A 13,999-nucleotide genomic window follows, 5' to 3' on the forward strand; every position below is an offset into this window, starting at 1 on the left:
TGCAGCTTTTTCAAAATGCTGAAAATGGATCATATTACATAAATTTTGAACTCGTTGCATTGGCTTCCTGTGTGTAAAAGGACTGATTTTAGAATTCTGCTAATGGTTTATAAAGCATAAATATATTGCTGACCTACTTGAGGGCTATGAGGCTTCTGGGCCTCTTAGGTCCTCAGGAACAGGTTTACTTGGAATAGAAGAAAACAAGATGAGGCAGGATTTAGTGTGGGTCATTTGTGGAATAAACTCCCCTCACACCTGCAGTGTGCAGAATCCATCAGCTATTGTAAATTCAGGATTAGAAACGTCTTGTTTTCTTTAGCTTTTTTTCCCCAAAAAGTCTTGTTTTTCTAAACTGCTCCAAAATCTCCCAATGTATATCTGTATGTCGGAGCTACTGTAGTGATACATCATTAAAATGGTGTTAAAAGCTGACACGATTGTACGCTTGTGTCTTCAACCCAGGTTACAGAAATCGAGAGGTACACGACCGGCCGAAGTGACAACAATGCAACATAATTTTCTGTGTGGGCTTAAAAGAACCGTAACAACCCATCTAAGAAGTCAGAGCTCCACCTAAACATCCAAATACGGTCACTTCTCACACCAAAACGGCAACATAGTCAAAGGCAAACCTAGCATTGAGGCTTCAAAACAGGACTTCACAGACCTGTGAAGTAGGTGACATAGAGGCGCTTACATCCATCATTTAAATACAGTCTTTGTATACAACTAAAGTTAAAAGCATTGCAAGGACAAGAAATAACTGCTAAGTTTTTCCAATACAAAAAGTATATTTAAAGGTAGAGTATTAGCATGTAAGTTGATATAGGGGACAATTATTTACACACTGAAACACTTGATTTATGAAAAATACACTACAGTGTCATTACTATTAGATGTGAGACTTTTGGTTGCACATGTGAGTGTTTTATATTGGGTATGGCCAAAGAAGCTATCAGCAGATTAGCACCTATTTTCATTGCAGATTAGTTTCATCTGTATTTAAGTCAATGCCTTGGACATGTAATCACTTTTAATCACAAAAAAGAGGTCATAGCCTTCTTCACCCCTTCCATTTTCTACTGCAGTGCAGCTATGGTGTAAAATAACAAGTGAACCACAAGCTGACTACGAAGGAATTCTATGCATTTCTTCCACTTTGGTTAAACTGTTATAACAATAACTACAATAACTGCTGCTGCTGCTGCTGCTGCTGCTGCCTGTTTTTTCCCCCTCTCTTCCTGTGGTACAGTGTGAGCACTTGACCAAAATTACAGGTATGTTTGCACCACACCGTAATCAAATGGCCTCTAGACTCAAATGACCATTGGCTACACAAACAATAGCCACTTTTCCTTTTAGACGCAGGCTCACATTAAGCAGTAAACACCTATTATGATCTTACCGGGCTGACCTTCAACAAAACACCCCTTTTGGGAATTAACATTTCAGCAACTTTCCTTGAATAAAAAGCAGGAAAGAGAGTGCCAAAAATGGCACTGAAAGACAAACTAGATTTGTGACTCTCTACTCCACAAAAGAGAAGCATGGATGGAGGTTTCTACTCTGCCTTTTAGTCCTTTAAAAATCTCCACCAGTGTTTTAAAACTGCTGTGTACACCCAAGCCACTTGCTCGGGCACCATGTAATTTACGCAGCATGCCTTTGAGCTTATAAAGACAGCCAGATGTGTGTGTGTGTGTGTGTGTGTGTGTGTGTGTACACCCTACGCCTCCAGCAGCTATGCTGTGTTGCCTTTACTCCCCTTTTACAGTAATGCTAGTTGTCCAAGGTGCATGTTCAAACACATTTTTCTTTTCTACACAAACAAGTACACACAGTTTGCAGCCAGGGTGTGAGGACATCAGTCCATCATCAGCTTATAGAGGAAGGCTGCTCATACTCAAACACACCATTCAGCCACCAAGCTTGTTTAATACAATTCAACGAGGTGAATTTACAGATGCATTCTCTGTCAGGGATTATGGAAATGTAATGTACACATGCAAAAATGACAAATAAATGAGGAAGGGCCAGAAATTCCGGGTGTTGCGCACTCCACATGGCATGAGCCCACTGCCCAAACCCAAACTGGATCTTACAGAGGGCTCCATTGGGTCTCCAAAGCCCAGTTCAGTCGTGTAATTTCATGATTACCTCATTAACTCCGGGGAATCTTTCAGCGGTTTTCCAGCCACACACAGGTTCTCTAACTTCCCAGTTTTCTCTGGAATCGCACAGACTCCCATCTTATTAGATGTAGAGGGGGATTTAGAGGCTCTGTCTGTGATGGTGATGCATGTTTATGTGCAGGAGAAAGGGGGGCATTAAAATAGTTTGGATCTCCTTTTTGCCCTACGTGGCCAAGTCACTTGACCTACATCTAAGCACTCCTACTGTGGACTTTACAAGAGTTTGGATCTACTTCCAGATCTGCAGGAAACCATGAAGAGCAAAGCTGAACTCTTTTTGACTGAGGTAGATTTTCGCTTTTTTCCCCCCCGTTAAAAGAGAACTCACCCCTGATCCTGCGCTACATGCCGATTTCTTCTCCCAGCTGAAGAAACTCTTCTTTGCTTGTCGAGGTTTGGAACTCACGGCAAACAGATAATCCACCTTAAGTTATTTAACTAACTTTAAAAAATATAAAAAAAAATATAAAAATCCGGCATGAACAAGAAAAATCTGCGTCTTCTCACATCAAAATGAGCTCAACCTTAACAACAACCAAAAAAGTCGCAGAGGCAGACCAAATCTTGAGCCTCCTTCTTCTCGCAGTTTTGTTGCCTTTTATTTTTTTCTAGGAAACACAAACAGTCACAAAAAGTTGTCCGACTTGGATAAAGCGACGTGGTCTTCTCTCGCTGGGACTCTTCGTATGTTTATAGTGGTCCCTCTAGTCCAATGGAGGCGTTCAGGACAGGCGGACAGAGCCGCTTGCTGCAGCTACGTTCAAAAGCTGAAGACTGCATCGGAAAAATGAGCCTTACGTTGAACGTCCCAAGAGGCTGAAGTTCGAGATAATAGTCAAAGAGTCCGAGAGGAAAAACCTATTAATTAATTGTCAAATTAAAGTTTTTCTTTTTATTGAGTGTATTTGTTATTTTTGTAATCATATGTGAGTATTTCTTTTTTTAATTAATTTATTTATAACATTTTTCAAATTAAGTAATCAAAGGAAAGACTCGTCCATTGAATTTCTCTAAACTGTACTCAGAAGCAGTAAGGTGGGAATTTGGCAGGCCTGCTTGTAATTATGACAATACAGTTTTAGTGGATTGCAGTGATTGCCCACGACCTTTATAAAAGCTTTAATTATAATAAGTCTCAGTAAGTTGGTGAAAAATTGCAGTTTTACGTTTAGAATACAATTGCTTGGATAGACTCCAGCAGCCTAATCTGAGGCAGGCTTTCTTACATTAAAATAAGATAGGACACAATAATCTAATCTAATTTTGACAAAACACAATAATACAAAGCATCGAAAATGGATTATCTTACTTGTGGAGTTTTAAAGTTTTGGGGGGGGGGGGTTGTATTGTTAAATTATTACTGGGGCAGCACGGTGGCACGGTGGTTAGCACTGTTGCCGCACAGATCCTGAGTTCAATTCCAACATCAGGCCGGGGTCTTTCTGTGTGGAGTTTGCATGTTCTCCCCGTGCGTGGGTTCGCTCCGGGTACTCCGGCTTCCTCCCACAGTCCAAAGACATGCAGCTTGTGGGGATAGGTTAATTGGATAATCCAAATTGCCACTAGGTGTGAATGTGCGAGTGAATGTGAGTGTGAATGGTTGTCTGTCCCTGTATGTTGGCCCTGCGACAGACTGGCGACCTGTCCAGGGTGTACCCCGCTTCTCGCCCTATGACAGCTGGGATAGGCTCCAGCGCCCCCCGCGACCCTGAAAAGGATAAGCGGAAGCGAATGGATGGATGGATGGAAATTATTACTGCTCTTGCTTGAGTAAGCTATTAAAAAAAACACGAGACAACTGGGCTATGAGACTGGACGTGCCGTTTTCGCCGCTCATTTGCACCCCCCCCCCCCACACACACACACACGCACACACACGCACACACACACGCACACACCTCAGAGGTCGCACTGTGAAAGAGGACCTGAACGCAACAGCGCCGTCCCCTCAGGAGCGCCGCCCCCCTCCACTCTGACATCAGACCTGAGGAATGCGAGGAATCCCGGGCTCCTGGGAGAAGTCCTCTTCGTTTAATGGTTTTCCAGGGGGGACAGAGGTGACTAAATGTCGAACAAAGGAGTCCCCTCACTTATTTATGTCAGATCTTTTGAGTTACAGCCATGGTGGAGCGATAATGAACTTTTTTTTCAAATGCATGTCGACTATATTCAGATTTCATTAAATATAAACAACTGTTTTGACCTAAGACTGATAGACTTAAAATTATACAGTAATGTATAGAGCAATGACTGCCTGGATAACAAACTGCAAGTGACTTTGAGGATATTATAAAGGAAGAATATATCTTGTTTAATGTGCCTCACCCACTAGCTTCATGCCGTTACAAGCCCGAGTGACCATTTCAAAGCATACTCCATAAATATCACCGCTGATGATCAGTCTTTGCATCCTACAAGCACACCACTGCGGAATATTTCATTATACCACAGGAGAGGAAAAATACTTTTTTTTTTTAAAAAAGTGCAGATTCATTATTAACATCCCTCACAGCTTTATTAAAGAGGTATTCAGCTGAGCTCCTCTTTGGGAGGATCTGAGACTCAGTAAGAGCAATCAAAGTGCAGTAGAGTCACCTCAAAATATTGTTTTCACATAAAAGAAGCAAAATTCTCGGCTTCTTTTTATTTACTCTAAACTAAAATAAGGCTTATTAGTTGGGCAGAAAATAGCACTAATTCAAAGGTAGCACAAGCCATCTTATTTGTGACCGAATTGCAGCCTCTTGTGGCTCAAAAGCAATTGACAGCCAGCAGGAGCAGAGAACCAGGATCTTAGATGATACTAGTTAAATCATTCAAAAAATTTGAAATAAGTGAAAAAGGTAAGCTAAGAAAATAAGGACATGACCTTGTCCTTGTCCATCTGACAACTAGTCGTAATAAAACTGATTCTAATTTTGAAACAGGTGTTGATTTTGATTGATATATTAGAACAGATCATCTTTAATCCTAAACCCAGCCTTTGGAACTTCCAGTAACCTGAAATGAATTATTGCTTCAGTGCAAATATTGTGTTACACCTGTGGCATTTAACAGCCTACCACGTTATGCGTGCAGCAACTGCAGTTTTGTGGGACGGACAGCTTTGAATATGCAGCGTAACAAAAGCCCTGCATTTAAGAATTATGTAGGAAATATTTCTACTGAGAAACCTGACAGTTTAAGCTGTTGCCTTGAGGTCCAAATTCCATCCTCCATCCTTCTCCTGCTTTACCGGCATATTAAACGTCTATTCTTCCGAGCAGTAATGATAAACTATGGTATCATGGGGGCGTAATTATTAGCAGCAGATGCATTTTGCATTTTGCTTCTGGAACGACAGATGAAATATCACACTGCCAACTTCTCAAACTTTATAGATACAACCAAGAAAAAAAAACATTTAAAAAAATCACAAGCCCCTAAGACTTACACAGAAATGTTTTTAAAGTAGATGAGGAATTACTAACAAAGTTCTTTGGAATATCAAACTAAAAAATACAGGAAATGCTCTGCCGGGATTGTTTCTCTGTCATGTGTGAAAAATTCAGCACGATGATCTCAGCCGAGTTCTGATGATCAACAAGCTGATAAAAGAGATTCTTGAAAACAACAACAATGTTCAAAAGTTGAAGGAAACATTAAACACGTCCATGCATTCCAACAACAACAAAAAAAGGTCTAAAATTATTGAAGCACTGAACAGTTCAAGTGTAAGAGTTTTCAACAGGCCTTTAAAAAGGACACTGCAGCTTCAAGAGCTCCAAGTGAAACAATATGTTCTTTATTTTCTATTTCAGGCATTTTGGGGGAAAGGCCTTGCCTTTTGCTTCCTGAGATTTCCTGCGGGAGATGCCTTGGGAGCGCAAAATACTATCACTGCTTCATTCCATGCTACAGTTTGAAACACTCCTGAATTCAACAGAAGTGTTGTAATATTTGCTGATGAGGCTCCTGTGAACATTACATGGATCAACTGAAGGGTCGGGTGCATCTCTCAAGTCCTGTGTCGAGTCTTTCGTGGATTTTTTTCTATTCCTATTTATTCCTGATGCTGCGCATCTGCTACTCTGTGGTCAGTGCTGTTGCCCACAGCAGGGAAGTGTCATGGTCCCAGCTGGCCCTGGAGAGGCCTTTTTTCTTCTGTCTCAGTCTCAGTGTTAGTGGTGGGTTGGATTTTCTGTCCCTTTTTGGGATTCCTGGGCTTCAGTTGGGCATTTAAGGCAGCATTTAAGGACTGGCTGGTGCATATATTCCTTATCAAATCATTGTCACCAATGGGGGTAATCAGGCCCTGTGCCGAACTCATTTGTCCTGTTTAGAATATGCTATCAGTAATCTGATTCTCTTGTTTGCCCTTTAGTTAACTGAAGCTGGTTTATTCAGTAAGATCTCTCCTGGAAGATCTCATCAAGAAGGACTGCGTGCTTCACACTGGCTGGTATCCTTGGTTTGGAAAAGGACTCTTTCATTGTCATTGTACACGTATAACGCAATTGTGGAGTTACGTTTCTAAAATTCTGTTCCACCCATTTAATTTGATTCAACTTTTGCCATTTAACTTACCAGGATCTCCTCTTGTCTCCCTCTCCTGCAGAAAGAATCCCCTGTCATGTTCCTGTTGAGCTCCCCTTACCTGAGTTAATTATTTCTGTTTCAGTATTACCTATGAATACAATCTGTAAACTGCTGCCAGTGTCTGAGTCCAGTATTTGAGTCTACGTTCTTGTTAACCGTGACAGGAGGTTCTGGGTTTGAACCTGGGCTTGGTGGAAGTGATCTGGAGTTTACTCTGGGAACACTGGTTGCCATCAAAACATGCCATGTTAATTCACTGCACAGGTTTCCCTCTGCTACGGTTCTAGGCGTGGGTTAAATGCAGAAAATTAAATTCCCTGCTGGGTTCAATAGAGAGCATCCTGTCTTAAGTTCAGAAAAATGTTGAGCCAGAGAACGACATCAGAATCAAAGAAAATCAGAACCACGTGTACAATGTGGAAAGAACGCCACATAATAAACTGGTTTAGATACTTCAGAATATCAGATTTTCACTTCTGCAGTAATGCTAAGAGTCAAGAAATGTGTAATTCTGATTACTACCAGTTTATTTTTCTTTCAAATAAACTCAAAATGCAACTTAATGGAAGAGATGAGAAGGCTTGAAACCAAAGTTTTATTGTGAAAGTATATTTTGGTTCATAATTTAATTTGAAAAGATATCGAATTTTAATTGTGTATTTCCTATATTCATTACACGTAAAGTAAAACATTTTTAGCCTTTTTTCAAATTATGGCTCACAGCTCATGAAAATCAGAAATCCACTAATACCCAGGGGACTAGTTTAGCTCACTGGATCAAGCAGGTGGCCCATATGCAACCAGGGTAACGCAGAGGCCTGGGTTTGAATTAGCTCTGAGGCAATTTGCTGCACCTGGTCCACATGTTTTTTTTCCAGCTAGCCTGTATTCTCTCCACTGTACAATCAAATAAATGCTAAAAAAAAAACACAAAAAAACCAAACAAAATACATATAAAAAAGAAAGAAAGAATTTCAGTAATCCAGCCTAGTTCTGTACCTGCAACCACAGTCACGAGGAAGACGGCTGACTTGACAGTGGCCCAGATGATCAACAGTCGCCACAAAGAGGGTAAGCCACAGAAGATCATTGCTAAATAGGCTGGCTGTTCACAAAGTGCTCTATTGAAGCATATTAATGGAAAGTTGACTGGTAGTGAAAAATGTGGAAGGAAAAAGTGCACAAGCAGCAGCCAAGAAGTTGGCAGCACTCCACAAGGAGTGACTGAGGATAGTGTCAGTCCATCCAGAGCCACAACACACGGGTGTCTTCAGGAAAGGAGCTGCAGCTGTCTCGATCTTAGACCAGCGTCCTACCTGGGCTAAGGAGAAAAAGAAATGGATTGTGATCCAAAACCTCTTTTCAAATTAAAAACAGAAAGAAAAGAGAAAAGGAAAAGCAGAGACAAGCAGAAGTCCAGTGTGTTCACACTCTTTGTGATGATTTGGGAAGCCACGTTTTATCAAATCCAAAGTCAACACAGCTACCAGGGGATTTCTCAGGACTTCATGCTTCCATCAGCAGACAAGCTTGCTTGCAATGTTGATTTCTTTTTCCAGAAGTACTTGGCAGCTGTAAGGTACAGGAAGATGAGGAACACCTGACCCTAAAATAAGGACAGGTCTCAATCAAAGCAACCTGGGCTTCAGTAACACCACAGCAGTATATGAAAGTTCACCTTGTTGAATTAAATTATAAATACATGTATCTTATTGTGAAAGGAAACACGAGGGGCTGAAAAACATCAGTTTTCATTCTGCTGAGGGTCACCTGTAGACTGAGGTTTTTTCACATGCAGTTTGGCTGTTTTAGACATAATTGTGACTGATGGTAAATTGACTCAAACTCACCCAATCTTACATGACCTTTCAACACCCTTGCCTTGTTGGATCGATAAGCCCATAAATGGACTGGACATCAGTGTGTTTTCACTCTATTAGAGCCGTGGAGAACTCAGGCCAATATTTCACTTGAATATGTTGCGCAATGTTTAATTTAATCTGTGTTATGTGTCATGTTTGATCTTGATTATTTAAGTGTTTGTTGTAATTTAAGATATTATGCTTGGTAAATTCGTCCCGCTTTGTTGATCTGTTTTGTTGTTGTACAGTTTTGGTAGATGTTATAAAACTGGTATGTACAAAAACATGAACAGGTAACCAGGACTCCAACTGGAGACATTTGTTTTGTAGTTTTTAGTATTGTGTGGAATAAATTACTTTTTTCTCCTTTTTTTTTTTTTTACATTCGCCTCTTTGTTTTTTACTACTGAATTGCATGCTAGCTTCCTCCTAAAAAAGCAGGAGTCAGAAACTTCATGCAGAAGCGACAAAAGGTCAGAAAATTGCCACTACATACACCCAAACACAGCCTATCACAGCTGTCTTAGAGCGAGAGGCAGGGTACACCCTGGATAGGTTGCCAGGGCTAACACATAGAGACAGACAACCATTCGCACTCACATTCACACTTACGGGCAATTTAGAATCACCAATTAACCGAACCCCACTAACCCAACCAACTGCATGTCTTTTGACTGTGGGAGGAAGCCAGAGTACCCAGAGAGAACCCACACAAACATGGGGAGAACATGTGAGCTCCACACAGAAAGACCCTACCCTGATGAATGGGTTCAATACCCTGGGAATTGAACTCAGGACTTTGTTCCTGTGAGGCAAATATTAGATTAATCACTAATATGTGGTTAATCTAGAAGCTAAATGTCATCTGCTTCACCTAATCCAAAGCAGTTTTAATGTGTGTTTGAGATCACTGTGCTGCTGGAACTGCTGTTTTGACGTGATGTTGAAGATTTTGGAACTAAATCTCCTTCATCATTATTCCATCTACTACCAGCAAAATGACCCCGGAGCATGATGCTGATGTTTGAAAGCCTCACCTCTACTCCTCCAAACATGCTTCTTGATTGATTGTGGCCAAATAACTCCATTTGTGTCACATCTGATCATAAAACCTTTCTTCAGAAGGCATTAGGCTGGTCCATGTTGGCAGCTGCATATTTCAGTCAAGGTTGAAGATGTTGATTTTGGAGTAGGAGCTTCTTTTTGATTGGCACCTTCTCAGTCCATGGTAATGTAAAACTCGCTTCACTGTGGACAGTTTAATAATAATAATAATGCATACTTTATTAATCCCGTAGGAAATGGCTTAGTCCTCTGCATTTAACCCATTCATTCAGTGACACAGTGGGCAGCTACCAATCCAGTGCCCAGTGAGCAGTGTGTAGAGGCAGTAACTTGCTCAAGGGTAGCTGGTTGATGGAATTGAACTCCCGACTTTCCAACCTTCTGATGATGGGGCAAATACTCTATATACTGAGCTACCTCTGCCGCAAGTTTGTGTTAACTTTAACCGAGTGTGAGTTACAGGAAAATCCAGAACAAGTTTAAACTTGTGCACCCAATTCTTGTTTTTAAAAGTCATTAAAAATGTATGCTGCACAACCACTGACCCCTGGAAAAAGAACAATTCCCATATTTACCATGAGATTTATCTCCATTATGAGTATACAGAAACATCCACTCATCAACCCAATCCAAATATCCTAACTTTATGCATCTGCTGTTTTTATGAGACATAAAATTCTACAAATGAAAATACATATTACTCACAGTTTGAGAACAAAGAATTCCCAGCAGAAAAAAAGAAGCCCCCTCACAAAAACAAGTGTGAAAAGAATTAGCTGAACAGCTGGAGTCATGACAAAGGATTGGTGAATGCCAGAAAAGCATAGCAGTCATTTATGAGTCAAATCATAATAATCATCTGAGTAATAAATGTGTCAACTAAGCTATAATAAAAAGAAAACTCTCTAAAGGTCTGGGACTCGCAGACAGCATGTTTATATCTTTATAAGCTAAATTCTAATGCACACGTCTACACGACTCTCGAGCTGTGCTCGCCTGCTGTGTGATGAACCAGGGTCCATCGCTTTGCCTGAGGCAAGCTCATGCCTGGCTTAAAGCCAGAGCAGTTTTTCTCTGAAGCTTATGTTATGGGATTTGATGGTGTGAAAAAAGTTCATCCTGGGATAAAGAACCTTGTAGGCGTTTTGTTAAACTTTCTTTAACCTATAGTGGGTTTAAGTATTAGCCAGTATGGCCTTTAAAGCCCTGATCCATGACAAGAGGTATATTTTATTTACTTGCTGAGGCCATGGCCACATAGATGAATACTTTTGAAAACGCACGTTCTATCGCTCTGTCTTGTTTTTTCAGAGATGTGCGTTTCCCACCCAGAAAAGACCCACCTTGAAAGGGGATAAACTTTAAAAACATCTCGACAGTAGTTAGAGAAAATGTAGCTTTTGAAAATATCTGACCTTTCTAATCTTTTGCTGCATGTAAACATGGCTTCTCACTTTCCTTTACTTGAGTCTGTTTTCTCTAACCTCAGCTTCCTTCCCCTGTGACGCAAGGAAGGAATGAAAGCGAGTCGCATTTTCCATACGAGACATCCCTCCTTAATCTTTTTTATACCTTGAAGTGACGTCTGCCTGGCCATGACGCACAGCCGCGCAGCCTGACATTCGGCTTTCGTGAATTGCTCTGGACAGTCAGAAAAGTGGCAAATATTTCACTTAAAGTCTATAATTAGTTTGTAAAAGTTTACAGGCACAGTCTATTCGGTTCTAGAATAGGTGGCCTTAATATTTGATGTAATAGCCTACTCTGCTGCTTGGTGGGGAAATAAATAAGTCACTATGACTGAGCTGAGATGCTTGGAAAGAAACAAGACGCCTAGCTGACTAATAAAAAGGTGGCATGACATTTTTTTTATGATTCACTTATTATATAAATCACACCCTCCAAATAACTCCAGTGTGTAAAAATATGGTCACATCCTTTGTGTAGACATGGCTTTTGTTTTTCTTTCACCGTCCATAATCAAACTTACAGTGACCACATGCTTTCTACTTCCTACACGGGAACCTGTGAGGACAAAAGAAAGGACACGTTAAACAAAATCAAACACAAAATATCAAATAGTTTTTAATGTCACCGACTGAGAACCTGTGAGAAGCTTTGCTCTCACTGTGTGAAAATCTCTAATGTGGTATCAGAAATAATGTAGTCCTATATAAAAAAGGAAGGTTTCATATGACTCTCATAGGCCCCTTGTACAACCTTTAAGAGCAATAATTTGAAATAACTTGAAGTAATTGTTTTCTGGCTGGTCATATCAGTCTCTCACGTCATTGTGGAGGAATTTGGCCCACTCCTCTTAACCATATTGCCTTTAAGGATTGCGAGCATTTGTTTATGCACAGTGCTTTTAAGGTCTCACCACAGTATTTCATTCAGGCTGGGTCATTGTAACACCTTGATTCTTTTCTTTTTCAGCCATTCTGGTGTAGATTCACAGCTGTGCGCCTTGTCTTAACCTTACTTTAGTGCACAAGGTGTCCACAAGGTGGTGGGTCACCCCTCCACCACCGTGCTTCACAGTTGATGTTTGTACTGAGAAGCTGTGTTTGATTTTCATCTAACGTGGTGCTGTGCATTATGGCCAAACATCTCATGCGTCTGAAAGACATTTTTCAAGATGTTTTGTCATTTGTTCAGATTCATCTTTTCAAACCTAAACCATCCTGCCACGTTCGTTTAGAGAGAAGCTTTCTCTGTGGCAACCCTTCAAAGTAAAACATACTTGTTCAGTATTTTTCTATTTGTACTGTCATGAGCTTTAACATTTAACACACTAAATAAGAGTCTAAACATGTAGCTCTTGGTTTGTTTTTCCAGTTTCTCAGAGCATTGCATGCTCCGACCTTGTTGTAAATTTGCTGGGATGACCCCTCTTGGATGGTGGCATTGTGTTAACGCAGACCTGAATGCTTCAGACCAGTAAAGTTATTGTTTATAGACATGCTCACACTTCACTCATGATCAGTTAATCAAGTTCATTTGATTAGCACCACTTGGCTCCTATGGAAGCAATAAGGGTGTACTTCATATTTGAAAACCTATGAAAACCTTTATGTTTGGTTTTTTGACCCCCAACTGGTCGCAGCAGATGGCTGCCCCTCCCTGGTTCCTTCCCACTGTCACCAAAGCACTTGCTCATAGAGGGTCATCTGGGGTTTTTGCTGTTTTCTGTATAATTGTAGGGTATTTACCTTACAATATAAAGGGCCTTGAGGCAACTTGGTGTGATTTAGCACTATATAAATACAGCTGAATTGAGCTGAATTGAATATATAAGGAGTCCTGCTGTAAAGAAACTAAAGACTACTTTGAATGAAATAAGTACTTGGTAGGATGATCCTCTAGAATCCCTAACCATTAAGCATTGTCACAAAATTCAAATTATATTCTCTGGTTTTTAGAGATACCTTCTCAACATGAAAGAAACAAAACCCATAAGAAACTTATCTCTACTTAATATGTAAGAATGCAATAATGACTCAAATGACACCTTATAAGGAGACAGGTAAGGTGTTAAATCCCCTTACCCTCCAATTCACTTTATAAATCGGGCATTCAAGCACCCTTTGTATTGGATTTCTGTATCCCTGTACTTAACTCAGACTCACTGCAGATCAGTGATTCTTTGTAGGATGGAAAACATCAGTGGAAAAGCTTTCTCATCAGAGACCCCGTGAACCTTTTTTTGAAAATGTCGGTTGAAGTCTGCAAGAGCAAACGTTGGCATTGATTTATTCTCCTTCAAAATGCATTCAAACAGCTGACACATTCAAAGTGATGCTGGCCAACAATCAATATCTGGGTTAGAGGTTTGCAGACAGTCAACGAGGATTTAAATAACTGGAGAAAACCTCCAGGGACGGACCTACTGATATCCAGGAGAGAGGGCACGAGGAAACATTATTACCTAATTGCCAGGACTCCTGTGGGATTAGGTTACTGCGCAGTAGCACAGGAATTACTGTTAACTCAGAAAACCAGCCAAACACAAGATCCACAAAGTCTTTAGGCAATAAAGTGTCCTTGTGTGCAGAAGTTAATGTTCCCTGTGTGTTAATCTATTTGCCATAACATTTGACAATCCACTCATTTAAAACTGCATGACACAGGTGAAAGCTCGAAGTTACCTTGGGCTGAGTGTGTTTTGTCAGCTGTGTTAAACTTGTAAACGTCAACCTTTTCCATGAACAGTTAGCTTCTGCTTCGTAACGTCCTCCCCCCCGACTGGCTTCATAACCGGAAATGAATCATTCTGTTATAACTGTTATAGGTACTATA

At 40.5% G+C, this 13,999-nt stretch overlaps 1 protein-coding gene across 1 annotated transcript in view; it reads right to left on the reverse strand.

Moving 5' to 3' along the window:
- Positions 1 to 2,936, reverse strand: part of LOC100706836 (protein tyrosine phosphatase non-receptor type 14) — a 43,147-nt gene extending 40,211 nt beyond the window's left edge. Inside the window, exon 1 of the mRNA XM_005454721.4 lies at positions 2,524 to 2,936. The gene's annotated coding sequence lies outside the window, so the exon portion shown is untranslated. The remainder of the gene's footprint in view (positions 1 to 2,523) is intronic.
- Between the last annotated feature and the right edge of the window lie 11,063 nt (positions 2,937 to 13,999).

Source organism: Oreochromis niloticus, linkage group LG15, assembly GCF_001858045.2.
Source record: "Oreochromis niloticus isolate F11D_XX linkage group LG15, O_niloticus_UMD_NMBU, whole genome shotgun sequence".
In the NCBI taxonomy this organism is placed as follows: Eukaryota; Metazoa; Chordata; class Actinopteri; order Cichliformes; family Cichlidae; genus Oreochromis; species Oreochromis niloticus.